The sequence below is a fragment of the Sarcophilus harrisii genome, chromosome 1 (assembly GCF_902635505.1).
Source record: "Sarcophilus harrisii chromosome 1, mSarHar1.11, whole genome shotgun sequence".
Lineage (NCBI taxonomy): Eukaryota > Metazoa > Chordata > Mammalia > Dasyuromorphia > Dasyuridae > Sarcophilus > Sarcophilus harrisii.
Genome location: NC_045426.1, coordinates 111,561,051 through 111,587,532, shown reverse-complemented (window position 1 = coordinate 111,587,532; position 26,482 = coordinate 111,561,051).

The following is a 26,482-nucleotide window of genomic DNA, read 5'->3' as shown; positions in this document are numbered from 1 at the left end:
GCTATATAAGTTTGAGTGGACTAATATATTCCATATTTATGTCTCATTGTGACAAAAGATAAGCCATATTTTTTTAAAGCTTCTTATTTTGGATTTGGTCATGCAACAATTGATGGAATTAGAAATCTATTTTTCCCTTTAAAGACCTAAAACAGTTGTTTTAAGAATGTTATTTTATATAGAACTCTGAATTAGGTGTTTGAATTAGGTGTCACAGTGTGACAGAGGGAAGAGCAACATATCTTTAATTCCTTATATATTTTAGAAAGAAGACCTCTATTAGTGAAATTTGCTTTAAATATTTTTGCCTAATTTCCTGTTTTCCTTCTCATTTTGACTTCATTGACTTGTGTGGAAAGCTTTTAATTTCATGTAACCAAAAGTATATTTTATTTTTTTGATAAAAATACCAATTTGACAATGACAAGTCATTTTAATACCTGGCTTTTATTTTCCTCATCTAGAGAATCAGAAGGTTGGATATCTGAAGTCTCTTCTAAAATGTTTGGTCATAAATAATGCATATTCCTTGTTTACAAGGATCTTATTCTCTATTAGGGGAAATAATGACTAATAACTACAATATAGCTTAATACATATATTCATAAATCTTTGATGGAAATATTTGATTTACTCTTTTAAAAATGTGTAAAAATTCAACAAGCAGAAAAATGGGGAAGTCATTCTAGACATTGAAAATTAAATCAGGTGGAAAATCCATAACATTAAATTTGTTACCTTTTAAAATCAATTGAAGAAAGCCCTGGTAAATGTTGTTTTGGCTGGCTCTTCTTAATGAAAGAAAATAGGGGAAATTAAGAAGAAGGGAAAGGAATTGATATTGTGGCTATCTTACATCATCAATGCTCAATAATTCAAATATTATACATTCATTTTTTTTCCCTTAAGGAGTATCAAATGATAAAATAGGCTGACATTTCATGATTCCATTTAGCTCAACACAATTTTGAGGGAAAGGAACTCTATTTTGCACAACCAACTGGATCTATTCCCATTTAATATTTTTTATTAATCTCCTTAGATATTCTACATCTTGACCACATTTAAACAGGAAGAAATCTATATCAGAATGACCTTGTACAAATCTTTTTTTCCTAGAAGGCATTGAATTGCAAATGACTAAAGCTTTTGACTTAGAGAATGAACTTGAATGAGACAATAACCAAATTAATATTTTCTTAACTCATCTAAAATTAATTTGAACTAATACTGTGTTCTCATCAAAATATTCATTGTCACAGTTCTGGAATGCCAATAATTTCATTCACTTTCATCATGCTTCCATTTCCTCATTTTTACATTGAAATGCTTAAGATTTGTTTATCAGAGCAATCCCAATACCATCATTTTAAATAATACATTTTCACCTTCTATACTCTTGAATCATTTCCCAAAATTCTATTAGGCACAATATCAGTATTCTTATTTATACAAAGAAAACTATCTAACTTTAATTAGGCCACATTTTTTAATATTGGAATGACATTTCTAAAGATACATATTATGATTGTCTTTCAAGTATAGAATTCCTCAGCTTGTTAATTCTCAATAGATAATGTGGTGTCATTGACATGTATACATTTTTGAGTACCCGACACTGCAACATATCCAGTACTTGTCAATTTTTTTTTTTTTTACTTCTATCTTCCCATAAACCCTTTAATAGGATTTCACCCAATATGTGAGACCTCTCTTTGGTGTATGAAGATAGCACATTTCAATTAGTGCTGTAATGGATCCAGAAGTTGCCACAACTACCAAATGCATAATTGATATATCATATTCTATTCCCTTCTAATGCTTCAAATATTAGATATTAGACAAATATAGGAGAAGTCAATGTGGACAATGACCGACCATAATAATATAAAAGAAAATAACAATGAAATAAATCTTGACTTGAGAGTGCTTATGATAAGTCACCTTTCTTATTTGCCTTTTAAAGTCTTTTATGAGCAATTCCAAGAAGCCTCTTTGGACTTCAGACCAATTCATGTCTTTGAGATTTTCTCTGGACATTTTGTCCTTGTCTGAGTTGGTGGAGCATTATATGATCAAGTTTATTTTTTGTTTCTTGCTCATTTTTTTCCCTTTTGTTTTGCAATTTCCTCTTTTTGGTTACTTTTATTGTAAAGTCTGGGCTAGCTCCCTGGAGGCCTCAGGATCAGCTTGAGTCAGGATAAATAAAATTCCTTGGTCTTTAGTGGGAGAAGCAGACAAACTGGCAGGAGTTTAGCCAAAGATCTCCTCTCAATTCTGGAGTCCAGAATCTTTATCTTTCTCCTCCTCAACCTGTAGCCAAGTGAAGTCTTGCCTCTTTCACTGCAGCCTCTAATCCTTACCTAGGATTATCATAACATCATCAAACATTGAGCCAGCACCAATGGTGAGAAGACCCATTTTTACAAACATATGCTAATAGAGTCATTGTCTCATAGCAAATAGGTAATTAGCCTTAAGTGCTCCATTGTCTGATTTAAGCACACCTTTTTGGAGTTTTAGCCCTTTTCATTTGTGGTCAATGTCAGCTTCCTGGGCAGCTCTGAACCTTAGTTTTGAGCACAGAGGCACCTTTGTGTTTGCATGGGGTAGCTTTGCCTGCTCTATTCAGGAAATAATCTGGTTTCACAGAGTATGCCTTCTGATTTAGGACTAAAGGCTGTCCCACTGATTTGTTTCTCTACTGACTCTGGACTGAGAGTCTTAGTTGCTGATATGCTGTGATTAAGACCCTCTTACTGCTTTCCTAGAGTCTGTCTGAGTTGGGCTGAACATCCTTTTCATCCCAGTGAACTTTCTTAAAGTTTTCCCAATCTATCTTGAGAGTGGTTTCATTCCATCAGTGTTCAGAAGCTTGGTTTCATGTGGTTTTTGAGAAACTGGGAGAGCTTGAGCTGTTTTATGGCTTTATGCCATCATCTTGGCTCCACCCCCAGAAGTCCAAAGCAGAAAGATTATGATGGGGACAGCTAGATGACATAGTGAACAGAATACTAGTCCTAGAGTGAGGAGGATTTGAATTAAAATTTGGCTGGAGACACTTAACACTAACTACCTGCTTAACCCTTGGCAAGTCACTTAACCCCAACTGATTTACAAGAAAAAGAAAAGAAAGAGAGAGTTTAAGATGGCTATAGGAAGAGTTGGTGGAGTAATCCAATTTATTAGAACCTTACTTCTCTGACATGGATCTGCCATGCTTCTGTAACAATATCTTCAAGAGCTCCCTACAGTATCTTGAAGTTAAGTGACTTGCCCAGTTTTACAACTACATAATCAGTATGAGTAAGACAGAAATAAGAACTGGTCTTGTTGTTTGATTGGCATACAGAAGTACTCAGTGAAGAACTTCTATATCATTTCAAGCTAACAATTTCTCTATAATAAATATGCTTACATACTTGCTCATATTGGCATCATAAATAATTTACCCAGAATCTCATGACTTGATGTCTCATAAAGGGGACTTGAAACCAGGTCTTCTTGGTACTTAGGTCAGCTCTCTATTCGGTACTCCAAAGGTGTCAAACACGTAGTCTACAGATTACACAGTGCAATGCTACCAGAAACAGATTAAATGGGAAATAACTGGGAAATATTTAACAAAAATTGTTGTTGTTCAGTCATTTCAGTTATGCATAATTCTTTGTAACTCAAATTGTATTTTTTTGGCAAAGATAGTGAAGTGGTTTATCATTAGTTCATTTTATAGATAAGGAAATTATGACTTGTCCAGAATCACAAAACTACGGTCTAGGGCCAGATTTGAACTCACATATTTTTGACTCCAGGTCTTATATGCTATTCATTGTATCCCCTAGCTGTGGTATTAAAAAAAAAAAAAAAAAAAAAAACTTCAACAAAACATAACTAATTTGTGGTTTTCAAAGACAATATGTGGCCTGCATAGATAAGCTTCGCTATAGCATGAAACTTTTACCACAAATGAGGCAGGACTTTGATCCAGTTTTTCCTTTTTCTTTCAGACAATTTAATTTGTTGTAACAATTGTATCATTCCCCCCCCCCCCCCACCAGAACGCAAAGTAGTGACTGAGATATCACAGCCATTTAAGAATTATTTCCTAGGTCAGTGGAAAGATCATTTACTTTGGAGTAAGAGAATTTGGACTCAAATTCTTTGTCTAATGTTTACCATTTACTTAATGTAGCTTTGGGCAAATCATTCAACTGCCTTGGGTCGGTTTCCTCATTTGTAGAAGAAAGGAATCAGACTGTGTGACATTTGATTTCAACTTCAGATATAAATCTATGATTCAATCATATTATTACTGATTATTTCCTACAATCCTAGCCTAACCTATCACTTTATTCACCCACCATATTTTCTCACATTTTTCCAGTAAATCAGAGTAAAATTGTGTTATGCTAATGATCCAAATAATAGTAGAAAACAAACTATAATATTGCAGAAAACCTGAAATTGACATAACCTATAAATTACATAATTTATTTCTAAGTAACTATTACAGAGATTCTTACTAGTCAAACTCCCATTGTGCAAAATCAAACTAGAAAATGTCAAAAACATATGTGATATGACATGATAACTAACATATCTAGCATTTCTAATCTATACCATACAATCTCAGACAAATGTATGGTCAGATACAGCTTTCTATTACTCTTTTAGTTAATTCTGGGATTTTTATTTTGTGTCTTCACATTGCAGCATAATTTCCTAAAGGCATATCCCCTTCTAATTTTAATCATTGTCAAATTAAACTTCCTATAATGCTGCTTCTATGGTATGATAGCATTACTTAGAAACCCCTAGCGGTGTCTTACTGGTTAATTAAACAAAAATTCATATTTCCTTCTTTACATTTTCTTAGATTTATATCTTGTCATTTTATTTAATTGTGTACATTTCATATTCCCCTTTTTAATTATAAGTTCTATGAGAGGAGGAACTGTGTCATTTTTTATCTCCAAATCAATATAGTGCATCAAAAATAGAGATTCCTAAATGTTTGTTGAATTGAATCCTGGTATTGAAAACTCAAACTATTATATTGACAGTATTAATTATACTATTCTGTACTATTGTACATATTTGCCACTTATTTTAGGTTAGTTTTATTTTATCAAAGTCTTTTGGTGGAATCCAATAGAAAATGCCACACTTATAGAGAATCTAGCATTTCAGTTTAACAATAATAACAAAAAGTAAGTTCAAAGTATTGGTTAGACACTACTGATATAAAGATGAAATTTTTAAAATAACCCTTGCCTTCAAGGAACTTACATTCTACGGGGACAATATAACATAAAAATAGACAACCATAGATGTGCTAATATAAGGAAGGAAACAAAGCTAAGAACTAGGCAGGTTAGGGAAGAGTTTCCATTGATGATAGCATATCCATGAAAATTTGTATTAAGACTTGAAAAAGAAGTACAAATACAAATTAAAGTAATGATTGTCATATATCTGCCAAGAGCTTAGCTGTCTCTCATCTTTATTCTTTCCTGATCTATAAAACAGTCCTTTATAACCTAAACCCTTCCTGTCTTTCCAGTCATTTTACACTTCTTTCCTCCTAGTAAACTATGATTATAACACTATTTCCTTGCATTTCCTCAAACAAATACTTAATCCCTTGACTCCAGGTATTTTCATTAACTTTCTCTCATGCCTGGAATAACACTCTTATGCAATCTCCATCTCCTGAAATCCTTTACTTCCTTGTTAAAATCCCATAGTCTCCAAGAAGTTTTTTCCTAGTTGCCCTTAAAATACTATTGTTGTGTGAGAGTGTGTGTGTGTGTGTGTGTGTGTGTGTGTGTGTATGTGTATGTGTATCCTGTTTGTATATGCTGGTTTGACTTTCTCTACCACTAGAATATGAATTTCTTAAAAGCAAGGGATTTTTTTTTTACTTTTTTATTTTAATTTTTGTATCTTAATTACTTAGCATAATCCCTTCTACATAATAGGCAATTTATAAATGCTTTTTAATGTAACTTGACTTATTGGCTGGAATGTGGAATACATAAAGAATATTTTATATCTCTTACTTGGTAACTTGAAATTCATCTGTATTCAAAGAGTTTAATTTGATATTGTTGGGCCTATATTTTATCCATATTTTAATGTAGTCAGGCATAGTGGTTCATTAGAATGGGCATTTTCTCAGAAATTTCTGAGGTTTGCTCATGCTATTTGTCTAGATTAAAATTCTGTCCCCTAGCCAAATGCTGTTCATCCATAGAAGCATTATTCACCTTAGCGATCTTTCAGATTCTACTTTCTCCATGAAGCCCATCCTGAACAATTTGGTTCACCTTTACTTCTTCCTAATCCATTTTCCTACTAAAGAAATACAAAACAAAACAAAAATAAAAATAAATTTATTTTATTTATATATAATTAAATTTCATTCTGATGCTTTATTATAGGATGGGAATGACCCTGGTTCTAGAAGATTACTACCAAAACTAGGACTGGCTATCCTAAGTCCTTTTGTTGTTCAGTTGAATCAGTCCTATCCAACTTATTGTGACCCCAACTGAGGTTTTCTTGGAAAAGTTTCTGGGACAATTTGCTATTTCTTTATCCAGATTATTATACAAATAAGGGAAAAGAGTGAAACAGGATTCGATGACTTGCCAAGAGTCACATAGCTAGTAAGTGTGGCTGGATTTGAACTCGTGTGTTCCTGACTCTAGTTCTTATGATCTCTCTACTTTGATAGCTAGCAGCCTAGTCTGGGAAGATTCTAACATAGGAAAAGTCTGTACGCCAATCATCTGAGGACCATCTGGCTAGTTTTAGACAATTTTGTTGATAGAATTGGCCACGGGAAATGAAGTTTTTTGGTCACAGAATATAGGAATAAAATCTACTGAGATATAAAATGTAATCTGCATTGGTGGGTGATCTATCAATGTAGGAGAGACAGGAATTTTTTGTAGTACTGGATCTTATTCAGTCTTATATTAACCTGTCATTATTATATTTTTCTACGTCTTATCTTTTCAGTTATATGAACTGGAAACTGTGACTTTTTTTTAAAACTTAAATCACCTAATATTTTAACTAGGATCTAGCACAGTAAAGACATAAATTAGGCATTCAGCAAATAATGATTGAATTGAATGTTTAACAATTGTTTAGGTCAGCTAAATGCTGAGCTTTAAATTTTGCAAAGTGTGCATGAAAGTGCTACCCCACCAGAGACTTCCAAATTCAATGAGTTCTTCTGTCAGCTCTAGTTCTGATTGCTTTTTTAGCTTTCACATCTAGAAGGCCACAGGATTATATAGCCTGGGCATTTACTACACATCCATGAGATTTAGAGAAATAGGTCTTAGTATATGTTCTCAAGTCTCAACTCCAGGGGATATCTTCTTTATTGACAACTTAAACCATTTAGTGTGCCTGATTCTTTGTGATGAGAGACAGAGAGACAGAGACAGGAAAGAGACAGAGACATAGAGAAATAGATACAGAAAGAGACAGAAAAAGAGACAGAAAAGGAGATAGACACAGAAACAGAGAGAGAAAAACAGAGACAGAGAGAAATAGATACAGAAAGAGACAGAGAGAGAGAGAGAGAGAGAGAGAGAGAGAGAGAGAGAGAGAGAGAGAGAGAAAGGAACAGAAGAAGGCACAGAGAGCAAGACAAAGAAGAGAGATGTAGATAGACACACATAAGGAGAGAGAGTCAGAGACAGAGACAGAGACAGAAAAAAATAGAGAGACAGAAAGAGAACCAAAGTGAGGGACAGAGAAAGAGAGACAGATGGAAAGAGACTCACAAAAAGACACAGAGACATAGAAAGAGAAAACACCATACAGTGATCTAGGTAGAAGTGAATTTCTGATTTCTTTTTGTGCAAATCTATAGAAATATCAACCCCCAAAAGGTGAAAAATAGTTTTTATTCAATACCTTTGCAAATAGCTCTTCATTTATTGGTTCTTTTAGAGTAAGTAGTAATTTACTGCACAAATACCAAGCAGCTACTATATTTGAAAAGCATGTGTACTATTTCTATTACATGCTATCCAAGGGAACTGATAATAACAATTCAAAATTATACGGTGATATGAGGCTCAGAAAATATTTGTATAACCAACTCTATGGAATATGGATAATAATTTATTCCCATTTTCAGATAAAAAGCTGAGGTTCAAAAAGTTTAAATAATTGACTTGAGTTACAAAGCTAATAATACACCAAACTGAAAATCAAACCTCTGTTCTAGCTAACAAACAGGAAAGAATTCTATCCCATATTGAACATAAAATAGGGATTTTACCTGGGATTTCATTAGAGTAGGTACTGATAAAACTAATTCTTCCAAGAAAGATTAGAACCCTCTCTGAATCATATAAGCTTCAGAAAGTTTCTTATATCATTATGAATTTTAAAATCTTGCTTATAATGCCATGCCTAGGGTATGTTAAAAATAAGATATGAACATAGACCTTCTGGTTTCCAAGGCCATTTCGATATAATGCAACATGTTACCTCTCATATTGTCTAAATCATTAGCTATTTGGTTTCAGGTTCATCAATAAAAATGAGAAACATTTATTATAGGTTTATTTTATTATGGGTTCATTTTGACTCAGAGATATAAATGAGGTTGTTTTAACTCAACTGGATGCATCTCATCTGTGCTAAAAGCTTCATGGCCTGAATTTAGGGCTATCTCAAGATTTCCACATTGCACATGGAAACCAGGCCAATAAAGACTAAGTGAAACAGAGAATAGCACACTTAACTAGTTCATTCAGGCAGGATAAAACTGATAATGCTGTTGAGTTGATGTGATTAGGTTCAACAAATTCAGAAATATGTTTTTCCAGTGTCAATGTATCCAATTTCACCTAAAGGTATAGATGTAGGTAGGTAAAATGCAAGGAGAAAAATACTGAGCCAGGAGTGAAAGGATTTAAATTTCACTTCCCACTATGTAATCAACCAGGTAATTGTGTGATCTTTGGCAAATCACTTTATTTTCCTTGTGTCATTTTAAGGACTGAAAATTAATTGTTCTTCAATTCAAGCAATTCATCTGATCACATTTTTATTAAATACCTATTGTGAATTAAGTGACATGAATATAAAAAAAAATTAATAAAGCATGTTATCAGCCCAATGATCTATCCTATTGTTTATTTAAAATGTTTATTTATTTCGTTCTAGAAATATTATTTGTATTCCCATGAATCAACAAAAGAGAGTATTTTTTGGTACATAACTACATTTCAAAATTCTTTTTTTTTAAATTAAAGCTTTTTATTTACAAAACATATGCATGGATAATTTTCCAACACTGACCCTTGCAAAACCTTCTGTTCCAAATCATTCTCTCCCTCTCCCCACACTCTCCCTTAGACGGCAGGTGGTCCAATACATGTTAAATATGTTAAAAATATATATATTAGCTCCAATATATGTATATACATTTATACAGTTATCTTCGTGCACAAGAAAAATCGGATCAAAAAAGAAGAAAAAAACTGGGAAAGAAAATACAATGCAAGCATACAATAACAGAAAGAGTGAGAATAGTATGCTGTGGTCCATACTCAGTTCCCATGGTCCTCTCTCTACATGTAGATAGCTCTTTTCATCACTGAACAATTGGACTTGGTTTGTATCATCTCATTGTTGAAGAGAGCCATGTACATCAGAATTGATCATCATATAGCCTTGTTGTTGCTGTGTATAATAATGTCCTGGTTCTGCTCATTTCATTTAGTATCAGTTCATGTAAATCTCTCCAGGCCTCTCTGAATCTTACACAGCAATAATATCCCACAACATTCATATACCATAATTTATTCAGCCATTCTCCAATTGATGTCCATACATTAAGTTTCTATTTTCTAGCCACTATAAAAAGGGCTGTCAGAAACATTTTTGCACATATGAGTCCCTTTCCCTACTTTAAGATTTCTTTGGGATATAAGCCCATGGAAACATTGCTGGATAATATGAAGGTATACTTAGAGAACCCTAGAGAATCAACTAAAAAAACTATTAAAAACAATTCACAACTTTAGCAAAGTGTCAAAACACAAAATAAATCCACATAAATCATCTGCATTTTTATATTTTATTAACAAAATCCAACAGCAAGAGATACAAAGAGAAATTCCATTTAAAATAACTGTCAATAGTATAAAATATCTGAGAATCTATCTGCCAAGGGAAAGTCAGGGACTATATATTACAAAACACTTTCCACACAAATAAAATCAGATCTAAAAAGTTAGGAAAGTATCAAGTGCTTTTGGATAGGTAAAGTGAATATAATATAGATGGCAATATCTATTTATTTAGTGCTATACCAATCAAACATCCATGAAACTATTTTACTGACCTAGAAAAAAAAATAACAAAATTCATCTGGAAAAACAAAAGGTGAAAAATTTCAGGATAATTAATGAAAAAAAAAAGCCAATGAAGGTGGTCTAGCTGTACCAGCTCTAAAACTATATTATGTAGCAACAGTTATCAATACTATTTGGTACTGACTAAAAAAATGGACTAAATGATCATGTGAAAAGGTTAGGTTCACAGGACAAAACAGTCAAAGACTATTGTAATCTGCTGTTTGACAACCCAACGACCCTAGCTTTTGGGAGAAGAATTCACTATTTGACAAAAACTGCTGGCAAAATTAGAAACTACTATGGCAGAAACTAGGCATTGACCAAAAGCTAACATTGTATACAAAGATAAGGTTGAAATGGGTTCATGATCTAGATATAGAAAATAATATGATAAACAAATTAGATGAACATAGGATAGTTTAACTCTCAGATCTGTGGAAGACAAAGAAATTTATGAACAAAGAACTAGAGATCATTATTGATCCCAAAATAGATAATTTTGATTATATTAAGTTAAAACATTTTTGTGTAATGTTCTCTCTAAAATGTAATGTTCTTTGTTGAGATTTTCTTGGGGTCTCTGGGAGCAGCCTTTGTTTCAGTTCAGTAATCACCACACAACTAGCCAGGGGTTAAAGTCCAATTCCTTGACTGTCTCCTTCAAAGTCCTGTCTCCTTCACTTGGGGCTCACCTAGTTTTTCTGGAGGCTTATCTCTCTCTTTGGTTCCAAGAGTTTGAGCTCCCACCTGCCTTCTCTGGCTTCTGAATCTCCCTGACTATCTTTGTATCCAAAGGTTTGTGTTTCAGTCTCCAGCTACCACAAAGGTGGAAGATGGAATGAATTTGTCTCAGCCTCAGAAAGCTTCTAGTGCACTTGTCCTTTCTGGCCCTGAGAGCTTCTTGCTTACATTCTGTATATTGAGTACAAACAATGATTATATCACTAGGAAACTATTATTGGTTGTAGGATTAAATCAATGATAAACTAGATTTAACCATTGTCTCCTCAATTCCACTTAGTACCTTGTTTAAAGTTCTGGTCCATAACATCTCCTTGTAGGAGTAAATCAATCATAGTGAACCATGCTAAATTAGATAACTACTGTCTCTTTCAATTCCTCTGACTTAGTACCTTGTAAGAATCCTTTGTTTCAAATTGAGCGTTTTGGCCCATAACATCTTCCGCCTTCTTTTGCTTTAGAACATAGGTGGTCATGACCTCCCTGACTTCTGAAGCAGGTGAGAAATTCAAAAAAGGAGGTGATCAGGCCTTTCCGGACTACTCAAAAAAGGGGTGAAAACACAAAAAAAGGAGATGATCACATCCTCCCTGATGTCTGAGGAAGGGAGATGAAAACATCAAAGGAAATGGGAAATCAAATCAGATTAGCAGGTTTCACTCTTTTTTTCATTCTTTTCATTTTTTAAGTAGCTTTTTATTTACAAATTATATGCATGGGTAATTTTACAGCATTGACAATTGCCAAACCTTTTGTTCCAATTTTTCCCCTCCTTCCCCCCCATCCCCTCCCCTAGATGACAGGATGACCAATACATGTTAAATATATTAAAGTATAAATTAAATACAAAATAAGTATACATGTCTAAACCATTATTTTGCTGTACAAAAAGAATTGGACTCTGAAATATTGTACAATTAGCCTGTGAAGGAAATAAAAAAAAATTCAGGCAAGCAAAAATATAGGGATTGGGAATTCGATGTAATGGTTCTTAGTCATCTCCCAGAGTTCTTTCGCTGGGTGTAGCTGGTTCAGTTCATTACTGCTCCATTGGAACTGATTTGATTCATCTCATTGCTGAAGATGGCCATATACCACAATTTACTCAACCATTCTCCAATAGATGGGCATCCATTCATATTCCAGCTTCTAGCCACAACAAACAGGGCTGCCACATACATTTTGACACATACAGGTCCCTTCCCCTTCTTTAAGATCTCTTTGTGATATAAGCCCAGTAATAACACTGCTGGATCAAAGAGTATGCACAGTTTGATAACTTTTTGAGCATAGTTCCAAATTGCTCTCCAGAATGGCTGGATGTATTCACAATTCCACCAACAATGTATTAATGTCAAGGGTCTCACTCTTAAAACAGGTATACATAAATTCATCAATATGGGAGGTATTATACATAATTACATAAATTACATAAGTACATAGCAATATAACAGAGGCTAGTAGTGATGTAACAAATAACATGAATCAACATGAGGAATTATATACATGTCCCTAAGTCCAAGAAATAGTCCAAAAGGAATCTATAGTCCTTTACTTCATGTGCCAGGAATTCAATAATTCCTGCAAGTTTTGAAGTCCTGCAATAGTCTTATTATGTGTTAGGGAGTCCAATGATTCCCCTTTGGTTTTCAATTTCTGCAACAGTCTTTATCAACTATTTTTCATCTCAGGGAATCCAATGATTCCTTCTGGTTTAAAGTTCTTTAATAGTCTCATTATTAGTCCCATGATCTTTCAGAGTCAGATGTTTTTTAGGTCTTCTCCTTTATTTTGAGGTTTTTCTCTTTTTTCGGTGTCTCTCAAGACGGACAAGGCAAATATAGCTCATTGGCACCCATTTGATTACTTCTCCATCTGTAGAAATATGAGCAAACCCTCTTCCTCAAGCAGTTAACCTATCTGGTCTCTTCCATTCACCACTTTCTAACTCTCTTCTCTTCACCTGGCAATTACATTGGAGCTGCTTGCACTGGATACTGCCCTTCTGTTGGGTTAAAAACGCCTGTATTTTCCCCAGTTGTAATCCCTTTCTGCCATCTGATTGTTTTTTGGCTGATTGATCATGTAATCCCTTTCTGCCATGTAATTGCTTTTTGGATGATTGATCACATCAGAGTCCTGAAGGTCTAAAGGTGTAACCTCGGCTGCCATCATGTCCCATCTGTTTTTTATTTGATGTCTTGGAGCTTGGCCTCTCATTTCCCTGGGTTAATCTACATTCTGAGGCCCAGTGAAAGCTATTGTGGCATTGTGGACATAGTGCTTTGGGTCTTATTCTCTCACCCTGTCCTCTCAATCTATCTCTATACCTACACTGAACTCTCAGATGTCTTATTTTTCCACATTGAAAGCATTGGTGAGTCTCTCTAGAAGTCCCTTGCTAAGAGGGACCCTGTTTTCCCATATTCACCATAGTCTGGGTATAATAAGGATTTATGCCCACTGTGGCACAGCATCTTATGATCTCCTCTAAAGGAACATCTTTGTGTAGTCCCCATATAATTCTTCTGCAAACCTCATTAGCATTTTCCTTAGCCAGTTGTCTTATCATGATTCTTGTAGCTGCATTTTCTCCAATGCTTCTTGTGGCAGCTGTTTGCAAACATTCCCCCCAAATCAGCACAGGTTCAATTGGACCTTGTTCTACTTTTGTGAAGGCTTCCCCTCAATCTTTTCCTGGCAGGGAGCCTCAAGCTTTTATTGCAGCAGTAGCAATTGTTCATAAGCTGCTATGGGATAATTAGTCTGTGCTGAATTGTCTGCTTACTACCTTCACCTGCTAGTTGGTCAAAGGTGATGTGTATGTTAACTCCGGTTTGCTTATTGCCTTGGGCTTGAATCCTACATAATCCATGAAACTCTGAAAGCCACAAGTTTTGTCCAAGTTCTAAACATGTCCTTGGTATGTATTTCCAATCACTAGGGGTTAAGATTTCATAAACCAAATTCTCTAGTAACATCTTAACATAATACAATGTAGCCCCATAAAGAGTACAATCTTTTTTTCAAATTCTTGATTTTTTTTTTCCAAATCAAAAGGAGTGTATCTTCTCCTTTGTTGACCTGAAGAATCAAGCTCTTCAATCACAGGATATCCATTTATTAAATCAGATATATCCTGTCCTTTTTTGCCTTAACCAGTGCCTTTCATAATTTTGTCATAAGCTGCTTCATAGGTGGGGCTGATTGTGTTACTGGCTCTCCCCCTCCTCCTTCTCCCTTCACCCATGAAAGGTTAATTGAGGGAAGTAAGTCAGGGAGTGGGAAATGCTCCTGCTATGAAATGCCATATTAGAATTGTACTTAATTCCATTCTTATCTGATTCTTCATCCTTTTCACCTAGTTTATCTGGATCCTCCCTGTCTTGCTCTTTCTTCTTTTTCCTTATTCTATAACTTATATAATTTCCTAAAGTCAGTTGTATTAAATTATATGTATAAAATGTTTCTTTGGAAATTGAGTGAGGTCTATTATCACTGTAGTATTGGCATAGTTGCTCTCCTAGTAATTTCCACTCATCTGGATTCAATTCCTTTTCCTTAGAGAACCAAGGAGATGTGTAAGTACTGTTTCTAAAAGTTCAGTGATCTGCTCCCAAGTTGCAATCAAACCTTGGCTTTTCATAAGTCTGACAATGCTCTCTACACATTTTCCTTGAATTGGAAAAGAAAGCTGGTTTCTAAACATCTGTCCGATTTTAGCAGAAGTGCTACTTTAGCCCTTTTAAAAAAAAAGTTTCCTTGTCTTTTTGTACTCACCCTAATTTCTGGGTTGAGAAGACTTTTCTACTGAAATCAGGATCATGTTAGCCCCATGTTGGATACCAAAATGTAATGTTCTCTCTAAAATGTAATGTTCTCTGTTGAAGCTTTCTTGGGGTCTCTGGGAGCAGCCTTTGTTTCAGTTCACTAACCACCACAAAGGGTTAAAGTCCAAATCCTTTATTGTCTCCTTCACTTGGGACTTGACTAGTTTTTTTGGAGGCCTATCTCTCTCCTTGGTTCTGAGAGCTTGAGCTTCTGCCTGCCTTCTCTGGCTTGTGAATCTCCCAAACTGTCTCTGAATCCAAAGGTTTGTGTTTCAGCCTCCAGCCACCACAAAGGTGGAAGATGGAATGAATTTGTCTCAGCCTCAGAGAGCTTCTAGTGAACTTGTCCTTTCTGGACCTGAGAGCATCTTGCTTATATGCTATACACTGAGTACAAACCAATCATTATATCACTAGGAAACCATTATTTGTTATAGGATTAAATCAATGCTAAATTAGATTTAACCATTGTCTACTCAATTCCACTTAGTACTTTGTTTCAAGTTTTGGCCCATAACATTTTTGTATTAATAAAATGGATTTTTGTTTGTACAGGATTAAAAGGGAAGCAATAAACTGGGAAAAATTACATTCAAAGATTCTGATAAAGATCTCATTTCTAAAGACTCAAATTTATAAGAAATCAAGCTATTCTTCAATTGATAAATGGTCAAAGGATTTGAACAGATAATTATCAGATGAAGAAATTGAAACTATTTCTAGTCATATGAAAAAGTCCAAATCACTATTGATCAGAGAAATTCAAATTAAGACGATTCCAGGATACCACTACACACCTTTCAGATTGTACATGGCAACAACAAGATTATATGGTGATTAATTCTGATGGACAGGGCTCTCTTCAGCAATGAGATGATTTAAACCAGTTCCAATTGTTCAGTGATGAAGGACTAATGGAACTGAGTGTGGGAAGCAACGTTACATCATCACTTTATCTGTTGATCTTTGCTTGCATTTTGTTTTCTTTATCAGTTTTTTTCCCCTTCTTTACCCCATTTTCTTCTGAGACTTTCGATAGTTCATCCCTTGGCAGATTTTAATTATGTCTTGAACAATGTTAAGAGGAAGGCTAAATAAATCTGTATTTTCTACAAAAAGTTATGTGTTCACTCTTGTCAAATTTATTATTTTTTTGTATTAAAATGTGCTATGTACCAGAATAATTTTCAGGTGTCATAGTATTAGAATAACATCTCCTGAAAAAGGTTTTATGCCTAATGAATTATGATAGCAAATTTTAAAATTAAAAGGGCAACGAAAAAGGATGCATGTGAATTTGAAAACTGTAGGAATCTTAAAATTATTTTTTAAAGCTGAGCTGCTTAAACTTTTTCCACTTGTGGCCCTTTTTTGCCCAAAAAAGTTTTTCTGCAACTCAAGGTATATAGGTATGTGAAATAAATGTACAAATCAATCATGTACTACTAATAAATTTAAATATTACAGATTAATAATGAGTATTATTTAGTTTATTTTATTCTTTTTATTATTCATCTCATTTTTGAAATACCTGTTCTTCATATTCAAATTGGAAAACTGCATAATAGAGCAATAAATGACATTTAGATATGGCTAGAAATTACTGTGAGAAATAGAGAGAAGACACTTCAATAGTGACACTGGATATATCCTGCTAGGACTTAATCTGAAAAATTAAATACATCTTTCATAACTTGGCTGGGTCTAGTTTCCTTCAATTCTGTTTGGATTCTATGTTGTTGGGCAAGTTTAATAAATTTCAGTTTATGCATTATATAGTCATATTGTACAAAAGGAGATCAGGAATCAAGTAGGTTACACTCTTAGATGACAAGGAAAACTTAGAAATATCTTGCCATCATAATTGGAAATTCTTCGATCCTTCCTATTACTATAAGGACCAATAAATTTGTCAGATGTGCCACATAGACATTTCTGAGTTTCTGCTTAGTAACATTCTAATATTTGCCATTTGTTAGGCATACTAGTGAATCATCAGCATACTTATCATATCCATTAAAATAAGAACTATTATAAATAATCAGAAACTCGTGTCTCCTGAAACAGATGTGTATATTCCAATATATGAAAAGAAGATCAAAAAAGGATTACAAGAAATAACAAAAACAACAGAAAAAACCTTCATGTCCCAATGGATTCTACAAAGCATAGTAAGCTCCATTGTATATAAAGTAAAACATATTTTAATATCTTCATAAATATTTCAGAGTTGGTTAATCATGTAAGCAATAGAAAATATCTCTTTAGTGTTTCCACTCTTACAATCTTTAACAGGATTCTCTGAATTTTTCAGATCTGAATTTTATTAATATGAAAAATATCTATTTTAATGTAACTCAATCCAGATATCACTGGAAAATATTAACATAAACAAAGAATAAGAACAGTGACATTGAAAGATCGATTAATATGAAGTTTAAGAGATTAAAAACAAATTTTGGCTATTAGAGCAATAAACCAAATTTATCACCACGCCCATGAGTCAGCTACATATCTTAAATCCAATCTATAATCTGCCTTTGGTTTATCATGTAAACCCTCAATTTCAAAATTAGCCAAAACCCAGATTTTTAAAAGATAATTTAAAAAAACTTATAATTATTCCTTGGTCTATATCAATTAAATTCTCTTATTGGAGTCCATATTATTGCTCTCATAAAACAAGCATAGCACTCTAATTCTCAGAAATAATTTGACTAATTTTCCCAATGTTATATATCCATCATACCTCTGTTATCATTTAATGATAGTGAAATTTTAGCATTAAATGTATTGCATTGATTCAAATTCACACTTAGCCTAACCTCTTCTTTTTCTGTTTTTTAATTGCATGTCTTTGCCACTTTCATTTAACTTTCTGAGTTTCCAATTTTCTTGAAAATTGAAATAAAAACTATTGTTATAAATTAGTAAATGGTTTCTATATTTGTTGAATTGGACTTTGGTATACCTTTCATAATTTCTAACACTGTTTTTCTTTCTCTGAAGCACATTTCACAAACTAAGTGTGGTGTGAGAGTTTACCTTTCTTTTTCTTCATTTTTGTTTCTTTTATAAATTTTAGTAAATTCCTTCCTGCACTATATTACTAATATTCCTTTCATAAGTAAATATGTTTCACATAAAAGTCAAAGTCCCCCAATCTTCTTTTTAAAGTCAAAGTCCCCCAATCTTCTTTTTATGGCTTCAAATCATTTCAGTTTTTTTTCCTACAAAATTGTTATTTTTCCTCTCATAATTTGCTTACTAGGTCACTGGATCTACAACAGAAATATTTCAGTTAATTCCCTTTAATGACAATGTATTGTCAATAATTTTTTTTTCTTGACTATGGTTTTACCTCTTAATGTCTGAAAAAATCTAGGATCTAACAATTTTAAATGCTTAAATCATTAGAAATAAGTCAGGATACAATTTGCTTCAATTTGGTTGATACAATATTTAATTCAACCAAACTATTCATGAAAAAAGGAAGTTAAATATTCCTATAATCACATGAATGAAATATTGCTATTTGCAAAAAAACAAAAGCAAATCCCCCCAAAAAAAAAACAGGCAAAAATTCTTCAAATAAGTTCAATTTCACAATTTTCTAAAAGATAAAATCTAAATTTATCAGCTCAAAATTAAGGGAGAAAATGAAACATCTAGGCCTGATTTTGCAATGTAAGAAAAAGGACTGTCATCTTTTTTGGACCAGAAAAAATGAAATGGTAGTTGGAGAGTCTTTTGATTTACTGGGGGCCTTATACAAATCTAATTACAAAAAGAGCTTATTGACCATTGGCAACAAAAACAGATAGAAATTCCATTTTTCTAATTTATGCTTTGCCTAGCAAATTGAACCACTGGTAAGCAAGGGAAATGAATATGGGTACAAGACTATTATTAGCTTTCGTTATCTTTTATTTGCTCCTGACATGATCATTACATAATAGCCTTTAAATTACAGAAATAACATGCCATCATCTCAGTCTATATAATTCTTCCTGTTTTTACCCTTTTCCAAAATTCAATGACTGTTTTTTTAATTTATTTTTATTTTTTATTTTTCAAAACAGATTTGTGGACAATTCTTTAACATTAGCCCTTGCAAAACCTTGTGTTTCAATTTTTTCTCCCTTCCCTCATAGCCTCCCCTAGATGGCAAGTAGTCCAATATATGTTAAACACAGGACTTCCTTGTGTTTGCAGAGTGTTGCTTTGCCTGTTCTTTTCATGAAAACAGCTTGATATCCCAGTTTGCCTTCTGAGCTAGGACTGGAAGCTGCCCCTCTGAATAGTTCCTCTCCTGAGCCAAAGAATGTCTCAGTTACTGATTTTCTCTGACTGAGACTCTGTCACCAGTTTCCCCAGAATCTCTCCAAACTGGGCTAAAATATGCTTTTCACTCCAGTGAGACTGACCTTTTTTTTTGAAGGTTTTGGAATCTCTCTTTAATAAGAGAATGACTACATAGGTTTGAGTCATTTTCACTGGATTAAGGGTTAACTCCTCCCTATCTGGGCTTGAATTTTGCACATAGATGTGAAAAGGATTAAAGATGGAGCAAGTTTCATTGTTGGTAATAAGTTGTTTTTAGGATCACTGAACCAGCATGAATCTTTCTTTTCTCTTTTCCTTCCTTCCTTCCTTCCTTCCTTCCTTCCTTCCTTCCTTTCTTCCTTCCTTCCTTCTTTCCTTCCTTCCTTCCTTCCTTCCTTCCTTCCTTCCTTCCTTCCTTCCTTTCTTCCTTCCTTCCTTCCTTCCTTCCTTCCTTCCTTCCTTCCTTCCTTCCTTCCTTCCTTCCTTCCTTTCTTCCTTCCTTCCTTCCTTCCTTCCTTCCTTCCTTCCTTCCTTTCCTTCTTTCTTTCCTTCCTTCCTTCTTTCCTTCCTTCCTTCCTTCCTTCCTTCCTTCCTTCCTTCCTTCCTTCCTTCCTCCCTTTCTTTCATCCTTCCCCCCTTCCTTCCCACCTTCCTCCCACATTCCTTCCTGTAAAGTACAGAACTCTGGAGAAGTATATGTGAAAGGAGGTGTTAACTCAGTGGAACTGATAATACAATGGCTATCTAGTTTAGTATAGTGATTAATAGTTCTCTAGTTCAGTACATGTACTTAGTATTTAATATAGTTCTACAAGATTGACACCTATCTACAATATTAACACCTATAATGATGTAATTTACAATAGAGTATATAAGAGCCAACAAGGACTGGAGGAGAGACATTCACTACATTTTCCACCACCGTGATGACTGGCCTGTCCCCCTTCATTTCTCCACTGAAACCAAGGCCTGTCTGAAGGGCCTCCAGAAAGCTAGCCTGGGCCCCAGGGAAGGAAATAGTCTGTGAAGGAGACAATAAAGATATTAAACATGTGCAATTCTTCCAATAATATTCAAACATTTATCATGATACATTAGAAAAATCAGATCAAAGAGGGAAAAACGAGAAAGGAAAAAAAAAACACAATCAAATAACAAGAACAAGATGAGAATACTATGTAATGATCCACACTCAGTCCACACAGTCCAGAGGCAGATGGCTCTTTCTATCACAAGTCTATTGAAATTGGCCTGAACCACTTTATTGAAAAGAGACAGGTCCGCCACAATTGACGATTACAATCTTCTTTTTGCTGTGTACAATGTTCTCTTGATTCTACTCACTTCGTTCATCATTGTTCATGTAAGTCTCTACAATTCTTTCTGAAATCATCTTGCTGATCATTTCTTAAAGAACAATAACATTCCATAAAATTCATATACCATAACTTATTCAGCCATTTCCAACTGAAAGACATCTACCCAGTTTCCAGTTCCTTGACTGTAAAAAGGGCTGCTAAAACATTTTTGCACATATGAATCCTTTTCCGCTTTTTATGATCTCTTTGGGATACATGAATGAAGCAAATTTCTAATACAAAATGTAGAAACAAAAATTAAATATTATTCTTAGGATCAATAGCAAAAGTATAGGTATCGTTCATACACATGTATGAACATACAAAAAGTAAATCATAAATGAACAATTTTATAATTAAATTCATTTCTTCTCTCCTCTACATTTTGATATTCTCTAACTAGAAATTAATCATTTACAAGATAAAGAAAACAAACAAACAAAACATGGGATATAACACATGTAGTTTAGAGATATACAGATATCTTTCCCCTAATGTAAAAATCTCTAATATTTGTATTTGCATCTCTGATTAGCTATGAAGTATTTGATCATGAAAGGGATTTTAATTTCAGTTTCCTAAATTGTCATCTATTAGAAGTTCAAAAATGTTTTTCATATGCTTATAGTCATATAGTTAATAAATGTCAAAATGTAGGATACAAACTGGAGTCTTCTGACTCCATATCTAACATTCTTTTCATTATTACATACTCTCTATTACTAATATGGGTATGTTATATACCATGTTTTGTTTGTTTATTTTTCCCCACCTTCTGGATGACTAATTTTGAGCTAGAGAACCAAAAAATGTAAAGAAGAGAAGAAAGAAAGTCAATGAGTTAGCATTTTTTTAGGGTAAGTTTTTTTAATCCAATTCTCTTTTTTTAATTTGCTTTTTTTTGTATATTCAGCATAATATTAAACACAAATGTGCGAAAATATATGAATATAAGTTCATTATATGCAAATATATAAATACATATTCATTCATATATGTGAAATATTTATTGATTGGTGCTAAAGGAAGTAGTATCTACTTTTACTATTAACTAAGAGAGGTACTTACTATTAACTAAAAAACTGTAAACAAAAGTTAGAGTGTAATCAATACAACATTGAATGGTATATGCAGTATCATTTTTTAAAAAGCCAATGTAATATTATAAACTGTTTTCTCCTTTGAAAGGAATTAAAATTTCAAAGGATTTAAAAATAAAATCCATTATGTACTATAGGTTGTATTGACTTCTATATCAGTCAGTCTTACTTAGAAGCCTGAATTTCTACAGAGAATTTTAGAAATTTAAAAAAGAAATTTCCTGCTTCAACAAAATCACTATTTAAAAAACCTTATTTTTTTTTTTATTAAAGCTCTTTATTTCCAAAACATATGCATGGATAATTTTTCAACATTAATCCTTGCAAAACCTCATGTTCCCATTCCTTCCTTTCCCACCCCTTCCCTTAGATGGCTAGTAGTCCGATATATGTTTAACATAGTAGAAATATATGTTAAATCCAATATATGCATACTTATTTATATAATTATCTTGCTGCACAAGAAAAATCAAATCAGACAGGAAAAAATGAGAAAGAAAATAAAATGAAAGCAAATAAGAAAAAGTGAAAATGCTATACTGTGAACCACACATGTTCTTACAGTCCCCTTTCTGGGTATAGAAGGCTTTCTTCATTACAGGAATATTGGAACAGGTCTGAAGCATTTCATTGTTGAAGAGAGCCATGTCCATCACAATTGCTTATCCTATAGTCTTATTGTTGCTGTTTATAAGGAACTCCTGGATTTCTTCATTTCACTTAGCATCAATTCATGTAAGTCTCTCCAGGTCTCTCTGAAATCATCCTGTTGATCACGAGAAAACACTATTTGTTTTCAAATTTTGAATTCACGGTTGATCTCAAATCATAGTGCACTGGACAAGAAAAATGTTCTTACAAGTCATAAAGTAGTATTCTTAAAAATGAAATTTTCTATTTATTGCATTACATTTTATAGCTTTTTATTTACAACATATATGCATGGATAATTTTTCAGCATTGACAATTACAAAATCATTTGTTCCAATTTTTCCCTTCTTTCCCCCTACTCCCTCCTCAGATGGCAGGTTGACCAATATATATTAAACATGTTAAAACATAAGAAAAATACTATATATATATATATATGTGTGTGTGTGTGTGTGTGTGTATGTATGCATACATGTCCATACAGTTATTTTGCTGTAACAAAAAAAAAAAAAAAAAAAAAAAGGACTTTGAAATAGTGTACACTTAACCTATGAAGGAAATAAAAAATGCAGGCAGACAAAAATAGAGGAATTGGGAATTCTATGTAATGGTTCGTAGTCATCTCCCAGAGTTCTTTCACTGGGTGTAACTGGTACTATTCATTACTGCTTTATTGAAACTGATTTGGTTCATCTCATCACCAAAGAGGGCCCTGCCCATAAGAATTGATCCTCATATGGTATTGTTGTTGAAGTATATAATGATCTCCTGCTCCTGCTCATTTCAGTCAGAATCAGTTCATGTAAGTCTCTCAAGGCCATTCTGAAATCATCCTGCTGGTCATTTCTTACATAACAATAATATTCCATAACATTCATATACCGCAATTTATTCAGCCATTCTCCAATTGATGGGCATCCACTCTGCTTCCAGTTTCTGGCCATTACAAAGAGGGATGCCACAAACATTCTTGCACATATAAGTCCCTTATCCTTCTTTAAAATTTCTTTGGGATATATGCCCAGTAGTAACACTGCTAGATCAAAGGGTATGCACAGTTCTATAACTTTTTGAGCATAATTCCAATTGCTCTCCAGAATGGCTGGATGTATTCAAAATTCCAGTAACAATGTATCAGTGTCCTAGTTTTCCCACATCCTCTCTAACATTCTGCATTATTTTTCCCTGTCATTCTAGCCAATTGGACAGGTGTGTAGTGGTATCTCAGAGTTGTCTTAATTTGCATTTCTCTGATTAATAATGACCTGGAGCATCTTTTCATATAGCTAGAAATTGTTTCCAATTCTTTGTCTGAAAATTGTCTGTTCATATCCTCTAACCGTTTATCAATTGGAGAATAGTTTGATTTCTTTTAAATTAGAATCAATTCTCTAAATATTTTGGAAATGAAGCCTTTATCAGAACGTTTGACTGTAAACATGTTTTCCCAGTTTATTGCATCCCTTCTAATCTTGTCTGCATTAGTTTTGTTTGTAGAAAAGCTTTTCAATTTGATGTAATCAAAATTTTCTATTTTGTGATCAATAAACATCTCTACTTCTTCTTTGGTCATAAATTTCTTCCTCTTCCACAAGTCTGAGAGGTAGTGTCCTATATTCTTCTAATTTATTTGTAATCTCATTCATTATACCTAGGTCATGAACCCATTTTGACCTTATCTTGGTGTATGGTCTTAAGTGTGGGTCAATCCCTAGTTTCTGCCATGCTAATTTCCAATTTTCCCAGCAATTTTTGTCAAACAGTGAGTTCTTATCCACTTAGCTGGGGACTTTGCATTTGTCAAACATCCGATTATTAAAGTTGTTGATTGTTTTATCCTTTGAACTCAATCTATTCCACTGATTAACTGGTCTGTTTCTTAGGCAATACCAAATGGTTTTGGTAGCTGCTGGTTTATAACATAATTTTAGATCTGGTACAGTTAGGCCATCTTCATTTGATTTTTTTTCATTAGCTCCCTTGAAATTCTTGACCTTTTTTTTCATATGAAATTTGTTATTATTTTTTCTAGGTAATTAAAATAAGGGTTTTTTTGGGAGTCTGAATGGCATAGCAATAAATAAATAGATTAGTTTAGGTAGTATTGTCATCTTTATTATATTTGCTCACCCTATCCAAGAGCATTTGATATTTTTCCTATTGGTTACATCTGACTTTATTTGTGTGGAAAGTGTTTTGCAGTTTTGCTCATATAGTTCCTGATTTTCCCATGGCAGATAGATTCCTAAATATTTTATACCATCGGTAGCTCCTTTAAATGGAATTTCTGTTTTTAACTCTAACTGTTGGATTTTGTTAGTGATGTATGAGAATGCTGATGACTTATGTGGGTTTATTTTGTATCCTGCAACTTTGCTAAAGGTATGGATTATTTCTAATAGCTTTTTAGTAGAATCTCTGGGATTCTCTAAGCATACCATCATATCATCAGCAAAGAGTGGATAATTTAGTTTTCTCATTACCTACTCTAAATCCTTTAATCTCTTTCTCAACTCTTATTGCCAAAGTTAGCATTTCCAATACAATATTGAATAGTAATGGCAATAGTGGGCAACCTTGTTTCACTCCTGATCTTATTGGGAATGGTTCTAATTTATCCCCATTACATATGATGCTTACTGATAGTTTTAAATAGATGCTACTGATTATTTTAAGGAAAAATCCATTAATTCCTATCCTCTCGAGTGTTTTTAATATGATGGATGCTGGATTTTATCAAATGCTTTTTCTGCATCTCTTGAGATGATCATATGATTTTTATTAATTTGGTTATTAATATAGTCAATTATGCTAATAGTTTTCCTAATATTGAACCAGTCCTGCATTCCTGGTATAAATCCTACTTGGTCATAGTGTATTATCCTGGGAATGATTTTCTGCAATCTTTTTGCTAATACTTTATTTAAGGTTTTAGCATCAATATTCATTAAGGAGATTGGTCTATAATTTTCTTTCTCTACCTTTCAACCTACTTGGTTTAGGTATTAGTACCATAACTGTGTCATAAAAGGAATTTGATAGGACTCCTTCAATACCTATTTTTTCAAATAGTTTATATAGCATTGGAGTTAATTGTTCTTCAAATGTTTGGTAGAATTCACATGTAAGTCCATCTGGTTCTGGGAAGTTTTTTTCTTAGGGAGTTGATTAATAGCTTGTTCTATTTCTTTGTCTGAAATGGGATTATTTAACCAATTTACTTCCTCTTCTGTTAATCTGGTAAGCCTATATTTTTGGAGGTAGTCATCCATTTCACTTAGGTTATCAAATTTATTGGCATAAAGTTCATCAAAGTGTCCCCTTATTATTTCTTTCATTTCCTCTTCATTGGTGGAAAGGTCTCCATTTTCATTTTTAAGACTACTAATTTGATTTTTCTATCTCCTTTTTCTAATCAGAATTACCAAAGCTTTATCTATTGTATTTTTTTTTCATAAAAGCAACTCTTAGTTTTATTATTCAATAGTTTTTTAAATTTTAATATTATTAATTTCTCCTTTTAATTTTAAAATTTCAAGTTTAGTATTTGATTGAGGGTTTTTAATTTGGTCTTTTTCTAGCTTTTTAAGTTGTAAGCCCAGTTCATTGATCTTCTCTTTCTCTATTTTATTCAAACAAGCCTCTAAAGATATAAATTTTTTCCTTATTACCACTTTGGCTGCATCCCATAAATATTGGTATGATATCTCATCATTGTCATTATCTTGAGAGAAATTATTGAGTTTATAATTTGCTGTTTCACCCAATCATTCTTTGAGATAAAATTATTTAGTTTCCAATTACTTTTTGGTCTATTTACTCCTAACTTTTTATTGAATGTAGCTTTTATTACATTGTGATCTGTAAAGAAAGCATTTACTATTTCTGCCTTTTTTCTTTAGTTTTGGTTTTTTCCTTAGAAACAAATGGGATTCCTCTGTTTCATTAACTGTCCTTCTTCCATGGAAGAAAATGCTCAGCTTAGCTGGGTAGTTTAATCTTGGTTGCATTCCAAGTTCTTTTGCCTTTTGGGATTTCAAATTCCAGGCCCTTCTATCTGTTAACATGGAAGCAACTAG